This window comes from Stegostoma tigrinum, chromosome 15 (assembly GCF_030684315.1).
Source record: "Stegostoma tigrinum isolate sSteTig4 chromosome 15, sSteTig4.hap1, whole genome shotgun sequence".
Classification (NCBI taxonomy): Eukaryota; Metazoa; Chordata; class Chondrichthyes; order Orectolobiformes; family Stegostomatidae; genus Stegostoma; species Stegostoma tigrinum.
Genome location: NC_081368.1, coordinates 27,697,364 through 27,723,542, shown reverse-complemented (window position 1 = coordinate 27,723,542; position 26,179 = coordinate 27,697,364).

Here is a 26,179-nt window from a genome sequence, read left to right as displayed (position 1 = left end):
AATAGGCAACATAACATTCTGGACTCACACTCTAAGCTGCACAGAGCAGTTTTTATCCCCTTCACTATATTGTCTCTAACTACCACTACATACATGTTAGTTCCCACCATTTGAATGGTTTCCTGTAACATGGTGCCATGGTCAATTAGCTCAGGGTGGATAAAGATAAATTATTTCCATTGTTTGGGGATTTTAGAACTAGGGAACATAATCTGAGAATTTGGAACTCTTCCACAAACAGCAGTAGATGCAGGATCAGTTGTTATTTTGAAATGTGTGACAGATGATTTTTTGTTAAACCAAATTATTAAGGGATATGGCTAAAGGCAGGTATATGGAGTTCGACGACAAATCAGCAATGATCTCAGCCAATTGTGGAACATGGTCAAGGGGCTGAATGGCCTACTTCTGTTACTATTTTGCTATGATAAAGGCAAGAACACGCTTGTAGAATGCTGCACAAACCCCGAACAGTAACCACACAAAAAGCTGCTGTTTAAGGGAAGAAATAATCAAGTTTACAAAAAAGCTCCAATGATAATCATGGAGGGTTTTAATTGACATATAGGCTGGAAAAATAATGTAGCCTAGATGAGGATTTCATCGGACGTTTTTGGGATAGTTTCATGGAAAAGCACAGGCTGGAGCCAACCAAAAGCAGAGTACGCTAGATTTGGTATTGTGAGCTTTATTGATAACTTCATAAAGAATAGGTAATAAAGATGCTAGTATGTTTGAATTTTATAATCAGTTTGAGGGAGAGAGGACTATGTCCGAGATTACTAGTCTAAGCTTAAATAAGGGCAAATATGCAGGTATGATAGCATGGCTAGCTAAAATGAGCCAGCAAGTTAAATTAAGGGACAGTGCAATAGAAGTACAGTGGGAGGCCTTTGAAGGAATACTCCAGAAGACACAGAATAGATACAGCTCAACTTAAAAGATAATTCCAAAGGGAAATGTTCATTTTCTGTAGTTGAATGAAAGTGTTTAAAAACCAGTGGCTCAGCGGTTATGACTCCTGCCTCTGAATGCCAGGGACCTGGGTTCAATTATACCTGCGGGCAATGATCTGTGTGGAGTTTGCATGGGTTTCTTCTGGGTGCTTCAGTTTCCTTCCATGGTCTAAAAGTATGTACGTTAGGTAAAGTGGCCAGGCTAAGTTGCCTGTAGTCTCCAGGGATGTGTAAATTAGGTGGATTAGCCATGGGAAATGCAAGGTTAGAGGGAAAGGGTAGGGATGGTGGGTCTGTGTGGGATGGTCTCAGAGGGCAGTATGGAATTTTTGGTCTGATTGTCCTGTGTCCACACTGTAGGGATTCTTTCAAAAAATAAAGCAACAGAATATATTTGAACAAAAATGGATGGCAAGTTGAAGAACAGAATAGAATGACAAAAAAAACCTAAAAGATTAATAAGGAGGTTAGCAAGTAAAATATGAGAGAAAGATTGATAGAAATATAAAAGCCACAAGAGTTTCTATTGATGTTTAAAAGAAGGAAAGTTAGCTTTAGTCCTATACAAAGTAAGTCTGGGAATTCATAATGGAAAATAGAAAGACAGTTAATGAACAACTCAGTAGAAAATGAGCATCCACAAATGTCTTCCTCCTTAATAATGGGAGAGCCAGAACAACTTTTGCAGTCTCGGTTCAAACAGATATATGGAAATCTCTCATCATTTCTTTGCTCTTGCTGGATCAAAATTGTGGAATTCCCTCCCAAACAACATTGTGGGTCAATCTACAGCATGAGTACTGCAGAGGGCAAGAAGGCACCATCTTCTCAAGGGCAACTACGGACGGGCAACAAATACTAGCCCAGCCAGCGATGTTCATGTTCCACAAATGAATGAACAAAAGAACAGCATGTTATTCAAATGGAGAAAAAAAACTGCAGAAAGCTGCAACACAAAGGGACTTGGGGTACTTGCTCATAGTGCACAGAAAGCTAGCATATAGGTGCAGCAGGTAATCAGAGAAGCAAATGGAATGTTGGCCCTCATTTCAAGGGTGAGGAAGAGTGGGGAAGTCTTATGGCAACTGAACAAGGTGTCGGTGAGACTGCATCTGGAGTGCTGTGAGCAGTTTTGGTCTCCTTATTTAAGGAAAGATACTATTTCATTGGAAGCAGTTCAAAACAAGATTCACTAGGATATCCCTGATGTGGAGGAATTGTTTTATGAGCGAAGTTTAAACAGATTGGGACTCGACTCGCTGGAGTTTTGAAGAATGAGAGGTGATCTCCTTAGAAGCACAGAAAGTGAGCTGCTACCCAAAGCTCATCTGCTCTGACTGCTTTTGCTTTTTTTTTCTTCTTTCATTGCCTTATTTTCTTTCTTTAATCTCCGTCCTTCTGTGGACAGTGAGTGTGTGCAGCACGGAAAATATCGAGTCAGCGTGGCAGCAGGGAGAAGTCCCTGGCATCTGGGGTGGTGTTGACAGCAGGCAGCCTAAGGTCTCCCAGCATCTGTAGTACAATGAGCACAGGGTAGATCAAGCCAACACAGGGAAAGGGAGCTGTGTGGGGACTGTGAGGCCAGCATAACTAAGCACTTAAGAAGGACCATAATGTTGAACTTTTAACTTCATTTCTTTATTTTTCTACTTTGTATCTAAGAACTTGTATTTAGGTACCTTTGTACCTAAGGTGGCACTAGGAACGGTGATTTTGTATGCTTTTCACTGTATTCTTATATCCCTGTACTTGTGTACACATAAAGCCCAATTCTGTTCCTAAATCTGATTCATAAACGACTTGCTACGGTAAATTTTGAGAGGATATATCCCAACATGGGAAAGTCTAGGATCAGAGGCCTTAGTCTCAGAATAAAGGAGTGTCAATTTCTTCTCTCAGAGGTTTTGGACCTGCTTGCCACTCAGAGCTGTGGGACAGAGTCCTTGTGTACAGTTAAAGCTGGGATAGGTAGATTTTTAGTGAGTTGAGGAATCAAGGAGTATTGGGAAAGGGCAGGAAAGTGGATGTGAGGAATGTTAGATCAGTCATGATTATATTGCATTGGTGGAGCAGGCGCAAGGAGTCAAACAGCCTAAACCCACTACCTACAGACTAAGGGGGTGGCCATGTGCACCCGCATGGGCCCCAGCTATGCCTGCCTCTTTGTAGGTTACGTGGAACAGTCCCTCTTCCGCACCTACACAGGCCCCAAACCCTACCTCTTCCTCCGGTACATTGATGACTGTATCGGCGCCGCTTCTTGCTCCCCAGAGGAGCTTAAACAGTTCATCCACTTCACCAACACCTTCCACCCCAACCTTCAGTTCACCTGGGCCATCTCCAGCACATCCCTCACCTTCCTGGACCTCTCAGTCTCCATCTCAGGCAACCAGCGTGTAACTGATGTCCATTTCAAGCCTACCGACTCCCACAGCTACCTCGAATACACCTCCTCCCACCCACCCTCCTGCAAAAATTCCATCCCCTATTCCCAATTCCTCCGCCTCCACCGCATCTGCTCCCACGATGAGGCATTCCACTCCCGCACATCCCAGATGTCCACGTTCTTCAAGGACCGCAACTTTCCCCCCACAGTGGTCGAGAACGCCCTTAACCGCGTCTCCCGCATTTCCCGCAACACATCCCTCACACCCCGCCACCGCCACAACCGCCCAAAGTGGATCCCCCTCATTCTCACACACCACCTCACCAACCTCCGGATACAACGCATCATCCTCCGACACTTCCGCCATCTACAATCCGACCCCACCACCCAAGACATTTTTCCATCCCCTCCACTGTCTGCTTTCCGGAGAGACCACTCTCTCTGTGACTCCCTTGTTCGCTCCACACTGCCCTCCAACCCCACCACACCCGGCACCTTCCCCTGCAACCGCAGGAAATGCTACACTTGCCCCCACACCTCCTCCCTCACCCCTATCCCAGGCCCCAAGATGACTTTCCACATTAAGCAGAGGTTCACCTGCACAGCTGTCAATGTGGTATACTGCATCCACTGTACCCGATGCGGCTTCCTCTACATTGGGGAAACCAAGCGGAGGCTTGGGGACCGCTTTGCAGAATACCTCCGCTCGGTTCGCAATAAACAACTGCACCTCCCAGTTGTGAACCATTTTAACTTGCCCTCCCATTCCTTAGACGACATGTCCATCATGAGCCTCCTGCAGTGACACAATGATGCCACCCGACGGTTGCAGGAACAGCAACTCATATTCCGCTTGGGAACCCTGCAGCCCAATGGTATCAATGTGGACTTCACCAGCTTCAAAATCTCCCCTTCCCCAACTGCATCCCAAAACCAGACCAGTTCTTCCTCTCCCCCCACTGCACCACACAACCAGCCCAGCTCTTCCCCTCCACCCACTGCATCCCAAAACCAGTCCAACCTGTCTCTGCCTCCATAACCTGTTCTTCCTCTCACCCATCCCTTCCTCCCACCCCAAGCCGCACCTCCATCTCCTACCTACTAACCTCATCCCACCTCCTTGACCTGTCCGTCTTCCCTGGACTGACCTATCCCCTCACTACCTCCCCACCTATACTCTCCTCCCCACCTATCTTCTTTTCTCTCCATCTTTGGTCCACCTCCCCTCTCTCCCTATTTATTCCAGAACCCTCACCCCATCCCCCTCTCTGATGAAGGGTCTAGGCCCGAAACGTCAGCTTTTGTGCTCCTGAGACGCTGCTGGGCCTGCTGTGTTCATCCAGCCTCACATTTTATTATCTTGGATTCTCCAGCATCTGCAGTTCCCATTATCACTAAACCTATCCCTGTTTCTTCTGGTTTTAATGTGGTCCCAATTTTGCAAGGGATGCAGATATGGCACCTGGAGGGATTATGGATGCAGAGGCACTGTTGAAATTAAAGGGTGGGTTCACTCAAAGCAAAGTTTCTAAGTCACACCTTACGTCCATCCAGATTCATGACGACCATAAATCAGGAATGAGAATTTAGTGCCTGAAGACCACATTCTATGGAAATGATCTGTGGGTCGCAGAGTAGCGCTTGGTTTAAGGACAGTGGGAAAGGATGTTTCAGGATGATTGATATAACAAGTGGAATGGGTGATACCATCAAGGTTGCAAAATGGATCATATATTTTGGCATCTACCTTCAACTGATCATAACAGATAGAATATTGAGACATGCATTACATCCATCTCAAATGTGGAACCACAAGCAATCTCAGTTTGTCCAACTTGGACTCCAATTTGTAGGATTTCTAACTTCACATTCAAACATTTTGACCCTTAAGTCATATTCATCAATAGCCATATTCTATTTGAAGTTTCCAGATATGGTTAATATTAATAACATAAATATCTATGAACCCTCTCACTCGGCTAATGATTGTTCTGATGGCACAAGGCACTCCCTTCTCTTGCCCCTTTAAGAGGTTTGATGAGCTCTTGTTACTGAAATAGCAGTAATGGATCTAGTTCAATCCATAGTTCTTTGCTGTTCATGTCCTCAGCTCCCTCGACTTATGACTATATAAACACACAGTAACATAGTCACTATCCTGTTCACAAATCCCTGCTTCAACACCAGGATCTGAATTTAAATTGTCAAATAGAAATATGATCCATTCAGAGAGAAACTTGATTATTGTCTTTTACTCAAAGTTTCAATTTTTATTGAGCTATCAAACAAAAAAAATGATGGTTATAGTCACAGAGCATTTTGCTCATTTCCCTTCACACAGTTTCTCTGTGCATTTTGACCTGCCTAATATAAATTACCTGCCGATTCATGCAGTTAGTTATAGATTTAACTTTACTTCTTTGAAGCTCATCCTTACGGCAAGCCAAGGCTAAATGAATATTCCTTACAACTTAAATTCAGAAAATTAATCAAATTCAGAAAATATTAATGCCTTATTAGAACACCTTCCTGTCCTTATTGGCTTTAAGGGGACATCACAAAAGATAGAAACACAAAGGGTCTTCACCCAAAATGAAAATACATGCTTCTCAAAAAATGCATTGTCACTGAATATATCCAGATCATATAAGCTAGGAAATAGTTGATGTTTTGCACCCCCACAGAAAAAAAGTCTCAGGAATACATCCCAACAGGTGTCCAAAGAAGAAACTTAATCCTTCTGTAGGGGCCAATTACTGCAGATGCTGGAATCTGTACTGAAAACAAAAAAAATGCTGGAAATCACAGCAGATCAGGCAGTACCCATGAAGAGACAATAAGCTAATGTTTCAAGTCTAGATGACTCTTCATGAGAGATTGATACTTCTGTATTCTGATATTGCACTGCAATCTATAATCTAGGGTCTGGAAAGCTCCTGCTCCTGTATAAAGAGAAAGACTGGAATGGGGACAGATTATTGCATTGTGTTCTCTGCCTGTGACTCCATATGTTTCTGTAAAGGATCAGAACAACTTTTGTGAGGTTTGTGCACTTCAGCCTCCTAAGATTCAAACCAGCTGTGTATGCAGATGGCAAGCGTGAGTATGCTGTACCTAGACTATTAAAACCTATTCAGAAATAGTAAGAACTGCCGATTTTGGAGTTTGAGATAACACTGTGTGGAGCTGGATGAACACAGCAGGCCAGGCAGCATCAGAAGAGCAGGAAAGCTGAAATTTCAGGCTTGGAAATTTCTGAAGAAGGGTCCAGACCCAAAACATCAGTTTCCGCTCCTCTGATGCTGTCTGATCTGCCCGTGTTCATCCAGCTCTACACCTTGCTATATTAAAACCTATGATAACAAAGTGTGGAGCTGGATGAACACCTCAGGCCAAGCAACATGTCAGGGGCACAAAAGCTGACATTTCGGGCCTAGACCCTTCATCAGAGAGGGGGATGGGGAGAGGATCCTGGAATAAATAGGGAGAGAGGGGAGGCGGACCAAAGATGGAGAGAAAAGAAGATAGGTGGAGAGGAGTGTATAGGTGGGGAGGTAGGGAGGGATAGGTCAGTACAGGGAAGACGGACAGGTCAAGGAGGCAGGATGAGGTTAGTAGGTAGGAAATGGATATGCGGCTTGAGGTGGGAGGAAGGGATAGGTGAGAGTAAGAGCAGGTTAGGGAGGCGGGGATAAACTGGGCTGGTTTTGCGATGCAGTGGGGGGAGGGGACGAACTGGGCTGGTTTTGGGATGCAGTGGGGGAAGGGGAGATTTTGAAGCTGGTGAAGTCCACATTGATACCATTGGGCTGCAGGGTTCCCAAGCAGAATATGAGTTGCTGTTCTTGCAACGTTCGGGTGGCATCATTGCGGCACCGCAGGAGGCCCATGATGGACATGTCGTCTAAGGAATGGGAGGGCAAGTTAAAATGGTTCACAACTGGGAGGTGCGGTTGTTTATTGCGAACCGAGCGGAGGTATTCTGCAAAGCGGTCCCCAAGCCTCCGCTTGGTTTCCCCAATGCAGAGGAAGCCACACCGGGTACAGTGGATACAGCATACCACATTGGCAGATGTGCAGCTGAACATCTGCTTAATACGGAAAGTCATTTGGGACCTGGGATGGGGGTGAGGGAGGAGGTGTGGGGGCAAGTGTAGCACTTCCTGTGGTTGCAGGGGAAGGTGCTCGGTGTGGTGGGGTTGGAGGTGAGTATGGAGCTGACAAGGGAGTCACGGAGAGAGTGGTCTCTCTGGAAGGCAGACAAGGGTGGGGATGGAAAAATGTCTTGGGTGGTGGGGTCGGATTGTAGATGGCTGAAGTGTCAGAGGATGAGCATTATATCCGGAGGTTGGTGGGGTGGTATGTGAGAACGAGGGGGATCGTCTTGGGGCGGTTGTGGCGGGGGTGGGGGGTGAGGGATGTGTTGCGGGAAATGCGGGAGACGCAGTCAAGGGCGTGCCCAACCACTGCAGGGGAAAAGTTGCTGTCCTTGAAGAACGTGGACATCTGGGATGTGCGGGAGTGGAATGCTTCATCCTGGGATCAGATGCGGCGGAGGCGGAGGAATTGGGAATAGGGGATGGAATTTTTGCAGGAGGGTGGGTGGGAGGAGGTGTATTCTAGGTAGCTGTGGGAGTCGGTGGGCATGAAATGGACATCAGTTTCTAGTTGGTTACCTGAGATGGAGACTGAGAGGTCCAGGAAGGTGAGGGATTTGTTGGAGATGGCCCAGGTGAACTTGAGGTTGGGGTGGAAGGTGTTGGTGAAGTGAATGAACTGTTCGAGCTCCTTTGGGGAGCAAGAGGCGGCGCCGATACAGTCATCAATGTAATGGAGGTAGAGGTGGGGTTTGGGGCCTGTGTAGGTGCAGAAGAGGGCCTGTTGCACGTAACCTACAAAGAGGTAGGCAAAGCTTGGGCCCATGCGGTTACCCATGATCACCCTCTTTGGCTGTAGGAAGTGGGAGGAATCGAAAGAGAAGTTGTTGAGGGTGAGGACGAGTTTGGCTAGGCGGATGAGGGTGTCGGTGGAGGGGGATAGTTCGGGCCTGCGGGACAGGAGGAAGCGGAGGGCCTTGAGGCCATCTGCATGAGGAATACAGGTGTATAGGGACTGGACGTCCATGGTGAAAATGAGGTGTTGGGGGCCAGGAAATTGGAAATTCTGGAGGAGGTGGAGAGCATGGGTGGTGTCACGGACGTAGGTGGAGAGTTACTGGACCAAAGGGGAGAAAATGGAGTCCAGATAGGTGGAGATGTGTTTAGTGGGGCAGGAACAGGCTGAGACAATAAGTCGACCAAGGCAGGCGGGTTTGTGGATTTTGGGAAGGAGATCGAAACGGACCATGCGGGGTTGGCGAACAATAAGGTTGGAGGCTGTGGGTGGGAGGTACCCTGAGGTGATGAGGTCATGGATGGCATTGGAGATGATGGTTTGGTGCTCGGGGGCGGTGTCATGATCAAAGTGGCAGTAGGAGGAGGTGTCGGAGAGTTGGCGTTTGGCCTCGGCGATGTAGAGGCCAGTGCGCCATACTACCCCCGGGCCTCCCTTGTGTATGGGTTTGATGGTGAGGTTGGGGTTGGAGCAGAGGGAGCAGAGGGCTGCCTGTTCTGGGTGGGAGAGGTTCGAGTGGGTGAGAGGGGTGGAGAGGTTGAAGCGGTTAATGTCTCAACGGCAGTTGGAGATGAAGAGGTCGAGGGAGGGTAGGAGGCCTGGGGTTGGTGTCCAGGAAGAGGACTTATGTTGGAGGCGAGTGAAGGGGTCAGTGGATGGAGGGTTAGGGAGGGTTAGACCCAAAACCAGCCCAGCTTGTCCCCGCCTCCCTAACCTGCTCTTCCTCTCACCTATCCCTTCCTCCCACCTCAAGCCACACCTCCATTTCCTACCTACTAACCTCATTCCGCCTCCTTGTCCTGCGGTGCCACAATGATGCCACCGGAACGTTGCAAGGACAGCAACTCATATTCTGCTTGGGAACCCTGCAGCCCAATGGTATCAATGTGGACTTCACCAGCTTCAAAATCTCCCCTTCCCCCACTGCATCCCAAAACCAGCCCCGTTCGTCCCCTCCCCCCACTGCACCCAAAACCAGCCCAGTTTATCCCCGCCTCCCTAACCTGCTCTTCCTCTCACCTATCCCTTCCTCCCACCTCAAGCCGCATATCCATTTCCTACCTACTAACTCCATCCTGCCTCCTTGACCTGTCCGTCTTCCCTGTACTGACCTATCCCCTCCCTACCTCCCCACCTATACTCTCCTCTCCACCTATCTTCTTTTCTCTCCATCTTTGGTCCGCCTCCCCTCTCTCCCTATTTATTCCAGGATCCTCTCCCCATCCCCCTCTCTGATGAAGGGTCTAGGCCCGAAACGTCAGCTTTTGTGCTCCTGAGATGCTGCTTGGCCTGCTGTGTTCATCCAGCTTCACACTTTATTATCTTGGATTCTCCAGCATCTGCAGTTCCCATTATCTCTATGTTAAAACCTATCCCTTGTCTTTCCAACTCCACTTATAGCAACAAGTGGAAGGAATTCATGGACTTCTTGTCGCTAAGATTGAGACCACCAGTATACTCCCCTACATCAGCCAGCCAAAAACTTGAAAGCTATATTAGCCCTGAATTTTTATTTCCTTTGTTTTACTCCTAATTCCGCTCATTGCTTTCCAAGTTCATCATAACACCCACTTCTTGCTCTCTCAGCCTTATTCCCTCAAAGCTGCAGCCTGCCCAACTTTCCAAATTAACTCCCGCATCAGCACACATAGTTTACAATTTTCTCTCATCAGGTTCCGTTCATTTGGCCTTTAAAGTCTGCTGCCATCACCCCTCTCTGCAAAAACAAAAGTAACCTTAGACTGCCCTGCCCTTTCAAACTGTTGCTCCATCCTCAATTTTCTTTCCTTTTGCCATGATCTTGAACATATTGTCACCTCTCAAATCTGTGCCCCTCTTTCCTAGACTCAGTATTTGGATCCCTTTATTCAGATTCCTGCCCAAACTCCTTTACAAAAAATAGTTCTTATCGAAGTCAAAAATAATATTCTATATAATTGTGATGAAGGATACCTTTCCCACCTCACGCTTCCTAACCTGTCTGCAGCCTTTGACATAAATATCTCACTGTCTTGTTTCCACACCTGTACACTGTCATCCAACCGAGTGAGATGGCACTCGTTCACTTACACTCTTATCTAATTGTCACCAGAAAAACACTTACAAAAGCTTCCCTTCATGCTCAACTGTCACTTCTGAAGTCTACTAAGCATCCATCTATGCCTCCTTCTTGGTTCTCATCTGCATGCTAACCCTCAGCAACTTCATCTATTTGCATCAATTTTCATTCTATTGATTACACTCAATTCTATATCACTGCCGTGTGTTAACCCTGCTCTGTTTTTAAACAGATGGCTGACTTGTCTGATACACAGTACTAGTTGACCAGAAATTGCCTTCAATTAAATATTAGCAAGGCTGAAAGTATTTTGATTGATCCCTACCACAAAGGAAAACAGTTCCCTCGCAATCAACCCAATTTATCTCACTAACAACTATCGGAGACTGGCCAAAACTATTTGCTACCTTGGTATCAAATCTGACTCCGATAGGAGTTTTTAATTAAATGTACCTACCATTTCTGTGATCCATCTCCATAACATCTGCTGACATTGCCCCGTCCCAGATTATCTGCTGGAGAAATCCTCATCCGTGCCTTACTTATCTCTAGACCTGGCTATTCTAATGCATAACTGGCTGGCCTCCAGTATTCTCCTCACTGTCGACTTGAGGTTATCTATAACTCTGTCAGTTATGTACCAATATGCAGCAAATCCTATTTACTCATCACCCTATGCCTGGTTCTTGGTTATACAATATCTCAACTTTAAAATTCTTGTCCTTGCTTTTCAATCCTACCATTCATGCCTATCACATCCCCACATATTGCTATTTGTACAATCTCCTCCAATCCTACGCCTCTCCAAAACTACCTAAGCTCCTCTAATTCCAGCCACTTGAGCACCTCTGATTCAGATCATTCCATTATTGGTGGCCATGGGCTCTGGAATTTTGTCTCTACATCACTCCAGTCCTCTACCTCGTTTTTCTCTGTGAAGACAATCCTAAAGACTATATGTCTTTGTCCCAAGTTCATCTGATCATGGGGCCTCATATCGCTTCAGGGGTGACGTAGCATCATATTTTATCAGCACACCTCTGTTTATAAAAAGGTGCTACATAAATATAAATAGCAGTTGTTGATGACCACGTCCAGCGATTTCTCAATGAATGAAGCCATTTTCCGTGGCCAACATCCCCAACCACCATACCCCACCTCCCCACTCCCATTCCCAATTACACTCCCTTGAAGCCATTCAGCAGAAAGTAATCTGTTTCCTTTAAGGCAGAACAACAATTCTCTAACTTGGTAGTTGTGTGGAATCCCTTAGCCCCACAGCAAACACATTCTACGCACAATATCTCAAGCATAAAGAGGGGGTGTTGCTATTATTAGAACCAGTTGAACACACAATATGCAGTTATGTCCACTGTTTATATGCTCCATGTAAAGAATAAATCCTTTCCAGAAGCCTCACTTCAATAGGACCATAATTCTTCCATCATTCACTTTTATCAGTTAAATACTCTAATGGTTTAATGGGAATGAAAGTATTAGTTTCCCTTCTCCAGCTTAATAATCACATTGTTCTTCCATGTGTACATAAAATAGTTAGTTATTTCCTGCAGTAGATTTCCATTTCTGGTGTGCTCACTCACACATAATTGCAGAACCTTTCTCTTTATATAGACTGTCTTTGAAATGACAGATTCACTCCCTTATATTTCCCACCCACACCCACCCCACCCCCGGAGGCATTTCACATTACCCATCTGTAGCTATTGTAATAAGATGCTTCTAAATTTATTGATAATAAAATGTGAGGCTGGATGAACACAGCAGGCCAAGCAGCATCTCAGGAGCACAAAAGCTGACGTTTCGGGCCTAGACCCTTCATCAGAGAGGGGGATGGGGGGAGGGAACTGGAATAAATAGGGAGAGAGGGGGAGGCGGACCGAAGATGGAGAGTAAAGAAGATAGGTGGAGAGAGTGTAGGTGGGGAGGTAGGGAGGGGATAGGTCAGTCCAGGGAAGACGGACAGGTCAAAGAGGTGGGATGAGGTTAGTAGGTAGCGGGGGGTGCGGCTTGGGGTGGGAGGAAGGGATGGGTGAGAGGAAGAACCGGTTAGGGAGGCAGAGGCAGGTTGGACTGGTTTTGGGATGCAGTGGGTGGGGGGGAAGAGCTGGGCTGGTTGTGTGGTGCAGTGGGGGGAGGGGACGAACTGGGCTGGTTGAGGGATGCAGTAGCGGAAGGGGAGATTTTGAAACTGGTGAAGTCCACATTGTACCATATGGCTGCAGGGTTCCCAGGCGGAATATGAGTTGCTGTTCCTGCAACCTTCGGGTGGCATCATTGTGGCAGTGCAGGAGGCCCATGATGGACATGTCATCAAGAGAATGGGAGGGGGAGTGGAAATGGTTTGCGACTGGGAGGTGCAGTTGTTTTTTGCGAACTGAGCGGAGGTGTTCTGCAAAGCGGTCCCCAAGCCTCCGCTTGGTTTCCCCAATGTAGAGGAAGCCGCACCGGGTACAGTGGATGCAGTATACCACATTGGCAGATGTGCAGGTGAACCTCTGCTTGATGTGGAATGTCATCTTGGGGCCTGGGATGGGGGTGAGGGAGGAGGTGTGGGGACAAGTGTAGCATTTCCTGCGGTTGCAGGGGAAGGTGCCGGGTGTGGTGGGTGTGGAGGAATTTAAAATTCCATCCCCTATTCCCAATTCCTCCGCCTCCGCCGCATCTGCTCCCACGACAAGACATTCCACTCCCGCACATCCCAGATGTCCAAGTTCTTTAAGGACCGCAACTTTCCCCCCACGGTGATCGAGAAAGCCCTTGACCGCGTCTCCCGCATTTCCCGCGACACATCCCTCACACCCCGCCCCCGCCACAACCGCCCCAAGAGGATCCCCCTCGTTCTCACACACCACCCTACCAACCTCCGGATACAACGCATTATCCTCTGACACTTCCGCCATTTACAATCCGACCCCACCACCCAAGACATTTTTCCATCCCCACCCCTGTCTGCTTTCCGGAGAGACCACTCTCTCCGTGACTCCCTTGTTCGCTCCACACTGCCCTCCAACCCCACCACACCCGGCACCTTCCCCTGCAACCGCAGGAAATGCTACACTTGTCCCCACACCTCCTCCCTCACCCCCATCCCAGGCCCCAAGATGACATTCCACATCAAGCAGAGGTTCACCTGCATATCTGCCAATGTGGTATACTGCATCCACTGTACCCGGTGCGGCTTCCTCTACATTGGGGAAACCAAGCGGAGGCTTGGGGACCGCTTTGCAGAACACCTCCGCTCAGTTCGCAAAAAACAACTGCACCTCCCAGTCGCAAACCATTTCCACTCCCCCTCCCATTCTCTTGATGACATGTCCATCATGGGCCTCCTGCACTGCCACAATGATGCCACCCGAAGGTTGCAGGAACAGCAACTCATATTCCGCCTGGGAACCCTGCAGCCATATGGTATCAATGTGGACTTCACCAGTTTCAAAATCTCCCCTTCCCCTACTGCATCCCTAAACCAGCCCAGTTCGTCCCCTCCCCCCACTGCACCACACAACCAGCCCAGCTCTTCCCCCCCGCCCACTGCATCCCAAAACCAGTCCAACCTGTCTCTGCCTCCCTAACCGGTTCTTCCTCTCACCCATCCCTTCCTCCCACCCCAAGCCGCACCCCCCGCTACCTACTAACCTCATCCCACCTCTTTGACCTGTCCGTCTTCCCTGGACTGACCTATCCCCTCCCTACCTCCCCACCTACGCTCTCTCCACCTATCTTCTTTACTCTCCATCTTCGGTCCGCCTCCCCCTCTCTCCCTATTTATTCCAGTTCCCTCCCCCCATCCCCCTCTCTGATGAAGGCTCTAGGCCCGAAACGTCAGCTTTTGTGCTCCTGAGATGCTGCTTGGCCTGCTGTGTTCATCCAGCCTCACATTTTATTATCTTGGAATCTCCAGCATCTGCAGTTCCCATTATCTCTTCTAAATTTATTGACTGGCCAAAAAATGGTCTTATTGTATTGGATTGAACAATGTAAAGTCTTACTTCCAATGAAATCATTATCTTGTCACCAAATTTATTCTGAATCTCCATTAATGGTTTTTCAGTTTGCAGTACAATAATAACACATTGTACCACCTTCATCTGCACAAGAAGCCTTCAGAGCTCCAATAAGGAATGTGCATGGCAACCATACAAGAAATAGGAAGGTGCATAGAAGGCAGAGAGAGGCAGGCACACAGAAAGAACCAAAAATGGAGGAGGCAAAAACAGAACAATATTTACCAGGATTGAGATTTTTTTACTTTGGACACAGTACTGGCTGCAACTTATTGCAACATAGTCCAGTGACCTACATGATATTTGGATTTTGACATCTTGGTCAATTCATTGTCTTTTACAAACAAGCCTTCAATCTATCTGTCATCATTTAAATATCCTCATTAAAAGCATCACAACTGTAAGCTGAATACACACACACTCCATGGTGTACGCAGAGAGAGGTGAGCTCAGGGTTGACTTTTGTCTTATTCCAAATTGACAGGTCTCAAAAGATCATGCGAATGATAAGGAATTTCTGTTATACCATCCATGTTGTTGTGTTGTCTGTCCATGCCCCCTCTTTCCCGCGGTTTATAATGATTTGGTGTATTCTCTTCACTGATTCATTGGAAGACAGGTGGCACCCAAACTTCCTGCAGGCTGCTCACTTAACAAAAGCTGGTACTTAGCCCCAGCTGCACACCGATTCAGGTAAAACCAGCACCACCCAAAGTAAGAAATGTTGGGGAAATTCAGGAAGTGGTAATCATGTGGGTCAGCCTGCGTGGAGGGAGAGACAGCCAATGGTAACAAATCTGGTGCACTTCAGGTTTTTTTAAATATTTCAGGCCAGTACTTTATTCTTGCACCATTTAACTTTGTTGTTTGTGGATCTTAAAGGATTATAGAGAGGAAAGTAGAATCTCACAGAAGACTAAGACTAGGTCCGCCCATGTTTCTTTGTAGTCATTTAGCGTCTGATTTTGTAACCTTCAAACAGTAACAGAGATGTAATAGGTTACTTCTTGTTTACTCTACAAGATTCTTCTCATTAGACCAAGGGTGGCTATCCTAGACCACATAAGTACCTAAAGAGCCCACCCATTTAGAGATACAAATGGTAGCTCACAGGACAAAAATCAGCTTGAAATTCTTAATGGGGAGGTTTGTGCTGGTGGCTGCAGTTACTGGAGGTAATTATGAAAGTGTGTATGAGCTATAAGAAGAGTCAAGCCGCTACATGAAGTCACAGAACAGATGCCCAGATGTTCTGCCTTTCTAATATTGCGTGTGCCCATGGACCTGTCATGAGTAATGCTACTGGAAATTGGTAACATGTCCCCAATATGTAATTCATCTTTATAAAATGATAGAAACATTACAGCACAGAAGGGGGCCGTTTATCCTATTATATCTGTGCCAACTGAAGAAACTAGCTGCTCATTCTAATCCCACTTTCTAGCAGCTGGTCTCTTGCCTTTCAAGTTCCAAAGCTTCAGGCACAGATCCAAGTTTCTTTGAAATGAGTTGTGGATTTCTGCCTGAACCACCTAGTTGAGCAGTAAATTCCAGATTCCCACCACCCACATGTAAGATTACACTTGAAGGATTGAAATACCACTGAAATCATCAGTCAATGCTTTCCTGTCAAATTCCTGTGTGCTATAACACAAAGAAACTGTTAATCCATCTAAAACAAATTGGTCAACAATTTGGTGAACACAGGAAATAGATGTCATATTAATACATACGTGGATGTTAGTCTACTGAGAAATTTAGTTTATCTTCTGACTAATAAGGGAACTCTGGAAACACTGCCTGAGTTCTCCCAAGTGTTCTTCAAATGCCTTTGAGTAGATAGCAACATCACAGTATCAGGAAAAGCTCAGCACATCAGGCAGTATCTATAAAGAAAACAAAATCAGAGTTAACATTTAGGGTCTGGTGACCCTTCCTCAGATGCCGCCAGACCTAATGAGCTTTTCCAGCAACTTCTGTTTTTGATCCTGATTTACAGCATCTGCAGTTCTTTTGGTTTTTATCACTGTATCAGGGCTGCCTCTGGAGTCCTCACGGGGTTGACTCCATCTTTTGAGGTTATAAAGGAATTTGTCAAAGCAAAATTGTAAATTGAAACTGCTGTAAGAAGTTGCATGTATGTAGTGTCGTTCACGTTTTACAGGATGCCCCAAAACTACAACATTCAAATCATTATTACTCATATTTGATCACGGTACAGTCAAACACAGAAGTCGATGTGTGGGCAAGGAACCAAATTAGCATTATTAACCAGCTAAATCGCTGTTGATGGTTTTGCTTGGGATATTTTGGTCAGCTCATTTAGGAGTTTCAGATCTTCAAACTTTGCTGCAGAACTTTTTACATTTATTAGAATCGTTCTGATCAACAGATTTGGCCTTTCTGCACAAATATCTTTCTTTTTGATGTCAAACATTAAAATATAGTCCTGAAGAACCATTAACTACAATAACTGTTGTTATACGAGTTCTTTGTCTGCTGTCTAGCACTGCATGCCACTGGCAAACGCCAAGGTCAGTGAGAACCACGACAGATGTAACTTTGGTGCTCACCATTTCTTTGCTGGTGTAAACTTCAGCAAATGGCGAGCTAACAGGAGAATGGTTTGAGGGTCCCTGCGAGAGAAAACTCTTTTGATCCTTCAAAGGGTCATATGGCCTGAAATGTCGACTCTGATTTCTCTCTACAGATGCTGCCAAACCTGCTGAGCTTTTCCAGCAACTTCTATTTTTGTCTCTGATTTACAGCATCCACAGTTCTTCTGGTTTTCAAAAACAGAAAGTTCTCTTTATTGCGGGAATCAGGCATCCTCGGTGGGTTGATTTGTAACTTTCTGAAGTGTGTTAGAGTCAGTTTCCATTGTTTACACCACCATCTCTCCTCTGGCCTGACAGTCTTCTCACCCCCATAGAAGTGAAGGGAGGATGGTCCAGAGATCCCCAGCACCACAGTTTCCAGTCTTCAGCCAATTTGATCCACCCGATACGATATCAAGAAACGGCTGAAGGCACTGGATACTGAAAGGCTGGGGTCCCTGACAATAGTCCAGAAAAGTCCTGAATATTGTGCTCCAAACTGTTCCATACCCCTGGACAAGTTGGTGCAGTTCAAATACTGGCACTTAGCCAACAATCTTATAGTCAAGATGGCAATGGAGCAGCACAATATGCAGGCTCCTTAGCCCAGGAGCCCAAAGCTCATCTACTCAATCCACTTTGTATTTGTTTCTTTTTCTGGTTTATTTTTAATGTTTCCACTTATCGTCTTAACTCTTTCAACAGCTTCAGCAGAAGGTATCTTCTCTCGGTCAGGGAGGTTTCCAGCCCAGCGTGATGGTCTTGGCCCAGCAACAACCTGACATGGCGACCTCGTTCTGGAGGTCCAGCATGGTGTTCTCCAGACCCGTGGCCTTGACCCGGCGTGGAGGTCTCACATTGGCATTGAGGCTTTCCTTGGTGGTGTCTTCTGAGCATTCCAGCAGCCTGGTGTGGCAGTTGCCTTGTCTCGGAGGGACAGCCTTGGATTGGTGGTCTTGTCCTGGTATGGAGGCCGTCTTCAGCAATGGCTTCTGGCTTTTCCAGCATTCATCACTTTAATTGGCTTCTCCCAAACTGAAATTGATCTGAGAAGAAATTTGCTTTAATTTTTACATGTTTCTCTTCTTAGTTATGACTTATGTCATTAATTCAGGTGCTGTGGAATGCCAATACCTAAAACTTCCCACAGAATTTTTTGTAAAAATGGACATGACAATAAATTGTTATTCTGCTTGATGTGGAAAATTGCCTAGGTATTTTCTATATACAGAAAGCAGGTCAAATCCAACCCAACCAATTACAGCCCGATCAATGTACTCTCACTCTTCAGTAAAGTGATGGAAAATGTTCTTCAACAGTGCTAGCAAGTGGATCTTCCTTAGTAATAATATGCTCACTGATACTCATTCTGGACACCACCATTGCTACTTAGCTCCTGACATCATTACAGCCTTGGTTCAATTATGAATAAAAGAGCTGTGTTCTACATAGAAGGTGAGAATGAGTGCCCTTGATATCTAGGCCACATTTGACTGAGTGTGGCATCAAGGAGCCCTTGAGAAACTGAATCATTGGCAATCAGGGACAAACTCCTCATTTGTTGTTGTAGTTGACACAAAGGAAGGTAGTTGTGTTTGTCAGTTATCAATCATCTTAGCTCTGGGACATGTCTGCAGGATTTCCTTAGGGTCCTATCCTCGGCCTAACCATCTTCAGCTCTTTCATTAATGATCAACCCTCCATCAGAAGGTCAGAAATATGAATGTTTCCTGATGATTGCATAACGTTCAACATCATTAATGATTCTTCAAATACTGAAGCCATGTATGTACAATTGCAATAAGAGCTGGATGATATTCACGCTTGGACAGACAAGTGGCAATTAATTTTTGTGCTAGTGCCAGGAAATGACCATCTCCAACAACAGAGACTTTAACCATCGCCTCTTGATATCTATGGCATTAGAACCACCGATTACCACTCCGTCAGCATCCTGCAGGTTATCCTTGACCAAGAAGAGAACGGGACTAGCCATATAAATACAACATCTACTAAAGTGGTTCAGAGCTTTGCAGTGAGTAACTCACCTCCTGTCTCCCCAGAGCCTGTCCATCAAGTACAAAGCACAAGTCAGGATTGTGATGGAATACTAGATAACAAGGTGTGGAGCTGGATGACAACAGCAGGTCAAGCAGCACCTTCGGAGCAGGAAAGCTGATGTTTCCGGCCTAGACCTTTCTGATGAAGGGTCTAGACCCGAAACGTCAACTTTTCTGCTCCTGAGATGCTGATTGGCCTGCTGTGTTCATCCAGCTCCACACCTTGTTATCTCGGATTCTCCAGCATCTGCAGTTCCTATTATCTCTTGTGATGGAATACTCCCTATTTGCCTGGATGAGTGAAGTTTCAACAACACTGACAAAGCTTGAAACAATCCAGGACAGAGCAAGCCACTTGACTGTTTGTGAACATGATGCCATTCACTCCCTCCACCACCAAGGTATTGTAGCAGCAGTGTGTATCATTTACAGGATGCACTGCAGCAACTCACTGAGGCTCCTTAGACAGGGCCTTCAAATCTTAAGGACATCAACCATCCGGAAGGCAGGCACAATAGATACATGAAAACACCACCACCTGCAATTTCCTCTCCAAAATGCTCGCCATCGAGATTTGAAAATATTTCACTGTTCTTCTAGTGTCACTGGGTGAGAATCCTGGAAACTCCATCCCAAAGACAGTGTGGGTGTGCCTACACTAAATACATCGCAGCAGTTCAAGAAGGCAGGTCACCATCACCTTTTCAAGTGCAATTAGGAATGGACAGTAAATGCTGGCTGTGCATCCCGGAAAATACAAGCCTGGGTTTATGGCTTTGTTTTGGATATTGTTTGGAACTTAGTTGGATACCGCCTGCCGAGAGCGAGAAACATTACTTAGCTTAACCCTTGCCTTTCTGAGAATATCTTTTTGGGAAGTTGATTGTGAAACCTGAAAAACTGGTGCAGCTGTTCTCCTGAAAAGCCTGTGAATTTGTGATAGCTCCTGAAACAGCAGCCTTTAAGAAGGTCCGAGAACCAACTGCTTGGGTTTAGTGACTCCCAACTACGTGTGTCACTTTGCCATATGAAAGCCATCTTTGCCATGGTGGCTCAGTGGTTAGCACTGCTGCCTCACAATACCAGAGACCTGGATTCAATTCCACCCTTGGGTGACTGCCTATAAGGAGTTTGCACACTGTCCCCGTGTCTGTGTGGGTTACCTCCAGGTACTCCAGTTCCTCCCACATTCCTAACATATGCAGTTTAGGTGGATTGGTCATGCAAAATTGCCCATAATATCCAGGGACGTGCAGGCAAGCTGGGTTAGCCATGGGAATCCAAGGTGACAGGGATAGGGTGGGGTGGATCTGGATGAATGGTCCTCAGGGGGTTGGTGTGGACTAAATGGGCTGAATGACCTCCTTCCACACTGTAGGGATTCTATGGTTCAAGATTACAGACCATAACTTTATCTCCCAAGAATGAACAATTATTGACCAAAGTGTTATTTTTGAAATGTATCTCTGTCAGAAAGTTCACGTTTTTAAAGTAGGTGTTTGTTTTATTAAAAGGGTAAATATTATACTTTGTTATTTTAAACTTAAATAAACTTTAACTCTTTGCGTGGTAAGTCACATTTTCACAAATCAGTAATCATGTTGTTTATTAGAAACCTGTTCTTTTTTTCAAATTTGTGGCAAACCTTACCTGATATTAATGCTAATTTGTTCCATATGATTATTGACTGTCTGTCAGTTCTTGGAGGATCTCTGTTTTGTTAAAGATAACTTAAACATCGCCAGTTCTTTAATTTGCTTAGATAATACATAACTGCCATCAAGAAAATTTAAGTCAGTCCTATTGATAAAAAAATTGCACCTTCAAATACTATCTATCAACATCATAGTGGAATATAAGTGATTTCACATTTGAAGTCTTATCAGCAGTTCCACAAGAGTAAGTGGATAAATGTGAAATGGCAGCAATTTCTAAACATAATCTCAAGCAAGAGATTGAATGGAGCTTCTAATGACGCATATCTTTTCAAAACCGTATGGTCTTGATTGATAGCATGTTCTATTATGCTGCTCTGAAAATTCTACTGAAAATGATTAGAAAAGGAAAAATTCTACTCCTTGATCATACAAAATGAATTTTAGCTTTGGTACGAAACAACAAGTTTAAAATGTAGATATGCTAGATTATTTTCCAATATTAATCCAAACTGCAAATATTGCGCTAACACCAAAACGTTAGAGTAGTGAACATTAAACAAATATTTATGTAACCTTGCCCAATACTGCCACTACAAAGTTGTGGCGAGTTTGTTCACTTTCCCCTTGGTTGTCCTTGTACTTAATGCTGTTTATTCATTTCTGGAACATCTCAGAAGCTCAGGGAACACAATGGGCTGACCTTTCTCATAAATATCCCAACATCACAATCTTTTCAAGGTTCTGACTGCAGTTCGTATAGGCTGGATTTTTCAGGAGCCGACTGTTTCAGAATTCAGCATTTCAACTCAGGCTGGTGAGCACATCCCCATAAGACTTAGGAGCAAAAGTAGGCCATCCAGTCCTGGAGTTTGCTTAGCCATTCACTGAGTTCATGGCTGATCCGTTCCTCCATTTCTGGAGGAAGAAATTGTAAGGAAGCTGAGCAGAACTCACTGTGTAACCAGTGAAAGTACCGATGAGGCCCATGCAGCAGGGATACAATGGAGCCATAAACATTAGTATCATTAAGAACATGAGGGAGAGCACAGACAGCTCCCTCAGAATTGGGATTATCCACCTCCAAGAATTTTACACTCAGGATATTGAATGGGACAACAGTATTTTCTGTCAGTATATCTGAATATCTTTCTAGCTTTGTGCATTCTCCATCTGTTTCTGTGTGCTCCTGAGGCACTGACACATATAGGGGATCACATGACATTGGAAAGTTTAATTTAATGCCATTAAATGGCTCCCTATTAGGTTGACGGCACTCCCACTATTGCTGTTCAGGGAAAGACACCATTGGGAAGCAGTGTAAGGGAAAATTTGTGAGGATAAACTCCACATGTATGCTACCACTATCACCTTCTAGTGAAAGCTTGCCATTTACTCATGTCGAAAGTCACATTGAGCTTTCTGGAGAAATGGCCCTACTATGTGCCTGACATTTCCAGCAATTAGCTCTGCCAGGGCAAATGTTGCAATGTAGAAGTGCGCCCGTACTATAGCAAGAGCCAGGGACTCTCATTCAAATCCAAGCAATAAAATTATAAGCAAAGGAAGGATGCATTTTTCTGCCATAGCATATCAGTGCTTTAGACTGCAAGGTAAAATTCCATGTTCAAAATTGGATGTCAGGCCTCTCCTATCTGGAAAGTAGAAAGTTGTATCCTCTCATACATTCATACTTGCAACTTTAAATGCTGGATGTTGAGGCCATTCATCTAAACTGGAACGATGGAGTGTCTACAGCATTCTGCTTGTCAATCTGGGTGCACTAAAATAGGAGGCAGTGGACACAGGATCATATGTCGCTGCACTTGGCAAACTGTTCTTGTTTGGATCGTGCTTCAACTTGTACAAAGTCACAGAAACTTTGTTTTCAGGAAGTATTCAAGCCAACTTCTAGCCAGGGTTACAACAAAATTGCCATCAATTCCCAGAAACATGAATCTTTCCAAATCAATGAATACTGGGCTGGAAAAGCATGAATATCAATAATTAAGGAGGCAGAATTTTGTTCTCCCTTGGCATTTCTTATCTGTCTTTCAGACAGTGATACATTCATAATCTATAATCATTCAGGCGTTTTATTCTCAGGAGCAAAACACATCAGTGAAGTCCCCTAGGACATTTTATTACATTGAGTAGCAGATAAATTAAGTTGGTGTTACCGTATGAAAAATTACAGCAGGGTAGCTTTTGACCATAGACTGGCAATGAATATTGTACTACTACACAAATCACAAAGCAACCCACCTGTTGAAACAAAAATAGAGGCTGCTGGAAAAACTCAACAGGACTGACAGCATCTGTGGAGCGAAATCAGATATAACATTTCAGGTTGAATGGGCCTTCCTCAGAACTGTGTTAGCTCTTTTTTCTCTCCACAAATGCTGCAAGACCAGCCGAGCTTTTCCAGCAATCTCTATTTTAGTTCCTGGTTCACAGCATCCACAGTTCTTCCAATTACTACCTGTAGAAATGTAATTAATCTAGCCTTGCTGCACGATCTTCTTCCTCAGATCAATTGAGTTGCAGTTTGCTACAAATCTATGTGTGCGGGGCAGCCAAAAATCAGAACCTTACAGGTGAAAACATCTCTTTCTCCACTTTTTGCTCCATGGAGGTGAAAAGGCAGAAAAACCAACCAAGCTTAAAGAAAAGAATTCTAAGGGGAAAAATCCTCACTCAACTGAATTAATTATTGATGTGAAGAACAATTAACGTTTTATAGACTGTGTCATGTCATCATTGCAAAAAGTTAAAAAGAGCTGGGAGAGACAATTTAATCCACAGTTGTTACCACGACTGTCGATCTTCAGAATTTTATTCCCTATCTATGTAGCTTTATCCACCCACAATATCTCTGTCAACCCATCTTTTATTGTTCTTAATCATGAATGACTGCAGGTGTATTTGAGGTTTTAAAGAGGTATAGCTTAAGTCACATAATTAGAGATAAGTAATTTTCACTCTTCTCTGCCATTTTTGCAAGTGTGTGTTATAGTAAAGAGAGCTATTTTAGGTTGTAGACATGCTCACCAAGCCAGTGGGCTTGGTTGCAAATGTTTTGTCACCCTGCTCGGTAACATTGTCTGGTGAAGCATTGGTGTTCTGTCCCGTTTGTTATTTATATGTCTCGGTTTGTTGGGGTGGTTGGCATTACTTACAGCTTTGTTTCTCAGTGGTTTGTACACAACATCTAGTTCAATGTGTTTGTTGATGGAATTCCAGTCGGAATGCCAGGCCTCTGGCTATTCCTTTGCATGTCTCTGTTTGGCTTGCCGCATCCACAACCCAAGCTACAAATCTTCATGAAAACTTTAGAGATATTTTACTTTAACAGCAAAATCTGGGATGACATAGGAGGTCTGCTAATGTGGTATACTGTACACAGGCCCCAAGAAGACTTTCCACATCAAGCAGATGTTCACCTGCACATCTGCTATTGTGGTATACTGCATCCACTGTACCCGTTGTGGCCTCCTCCACGTCGGGAAATCAAGCGGTGGCTTGGGGATGGCTTTGCAGAACACTTACCCTCGGTTCGCACTAAACAACTGCACATCCCAGACACGAACCATTTCAAGTCCCCCTCCCATTTCTCAGGTGACATGTCCATCCTGGGCCTCCTGCAGTGCCACCTGAAGGCTGCAGGAACAGCAACTCATATTCTGCTTGGGAACCCTGCAGCCCAATGGTATCAATGTGGACTTCACAAACTTTAAAATCTCCCTTACCCATACTGCTTCCCAAAACCATGCCCAGCTTGTTCCCGTCTCCCTAACCTGTCCTTCCTCCCACCTATCCCCTCCTCTCACCTCAAGCCCCACCCATTTCCTGCTTAATAACCTCATCCCGCCCCCTTGACCTGTCCGTCCTCCGTGGGCTGACCTATCTCCTCCCTAACTCCCCACCTACACTCACCTTTGCTGGCTCCATTCCGTCTCTTTGATCTGTCTGTCTCCTCTGCACCCATCTTCTCTATTTATCTTCTATCCACCTCCCCCTCTCTCCCTATTTATTTCAAACCCTCTTCCCCTCCCTCATTTCTGAAGAAGGGTCTAGATCCGAAATGTCAGCCTTCCTGCTCCTCTGGTGCTGCTTGGCCTGCTGTGTTCATCCAGCTCTACACCTTGTTATCTCAAAATCTGGGATGAAATGCTTTTATCCTGAATAGCAGTCGCTCAGGTAAATTGATCACCTTGGTGGCCAAATTAGAATTTCGTATATTTTGTGATGGTTTGAGGAATAACGGGCTACAATTATCAGGCTGTCTTCCGAGTTAGGTTGTGATAAAATTCAATCAATAGTTTCAAGAGCAAATAACTGATTGAGAACTGCTTCCTTGGAATTGTCAATACTGGCAGCATGCACCTAAGGCTTGGTGGGGGAGGCGTGAGGGGCAAGTTTATTACACAGAGAGAGGTAGGAGTCAGGAACGCACTGCCGGGGGTTGTGGTAGATGAAGGTACAATAGGGGCATTTGAGGTTCTTTTCGATAAGCACATTATTATGCAATGAATGGGGGCATATGGGGCAAGGGCAGGCAGAAAGAATTAGTTTCATTTGGCATCATGTCCGGCACAACATAGTGGGGCAAAGGGCGCGCTCCTGTGCTGTAGATTTCTATGTTCTACGTACACTTCGTATCTCATCTAACACCCAATGGAATGAGTGCCATCCAAGGTAATGGCTGAGACCGGTAAAGTTATTTATCTCAACTTTTACCTCCAGACCCAGGCTAGCCCAACGCTGAACATGAAAGCATGATTTGACACTTTAGGATCGAAGCCATTTTTGCGTTTTGAAGCGTATGAAATTCTGGCTGTGAACCACCATCTTGTTCAGAGATTTCAGGGAGTTATCTGAACACCATCAGGGAGACAGAGCACAATTTCCATGACTGTTGTACTGAACCAGGCTCAAGACCCGTAACCTGCAGTACCGTAAAAGCAAAACAAAGGAAACTTCCCCCACTCCCAGGACCTGTTTTCACCACCTATTCGATGACCTGTGACAACTCCAGACTATGGCTACAAATTTTCACACCCCTCATTTCAGAAAAATGATCTTCAAACAAGCCAGTGACATTAGAGTCTGATCTCACTCACTCTTCATATGTAACTTCTTTGTTTAATTACTTTAAGTTTTGTACCTGCATTTCATCTAAAAACCTTGCCATTTTAACTTAAAAATCTTGCAGCAGTAGTTGTCTCATGAACTAATGTTTTGCTTTATAAAAAACAATACTTAAAAACTAAAACAACAATGTATCGAGCTGGATGAACACAGCAGGCCAAGCAGCATCTGCAGAGCA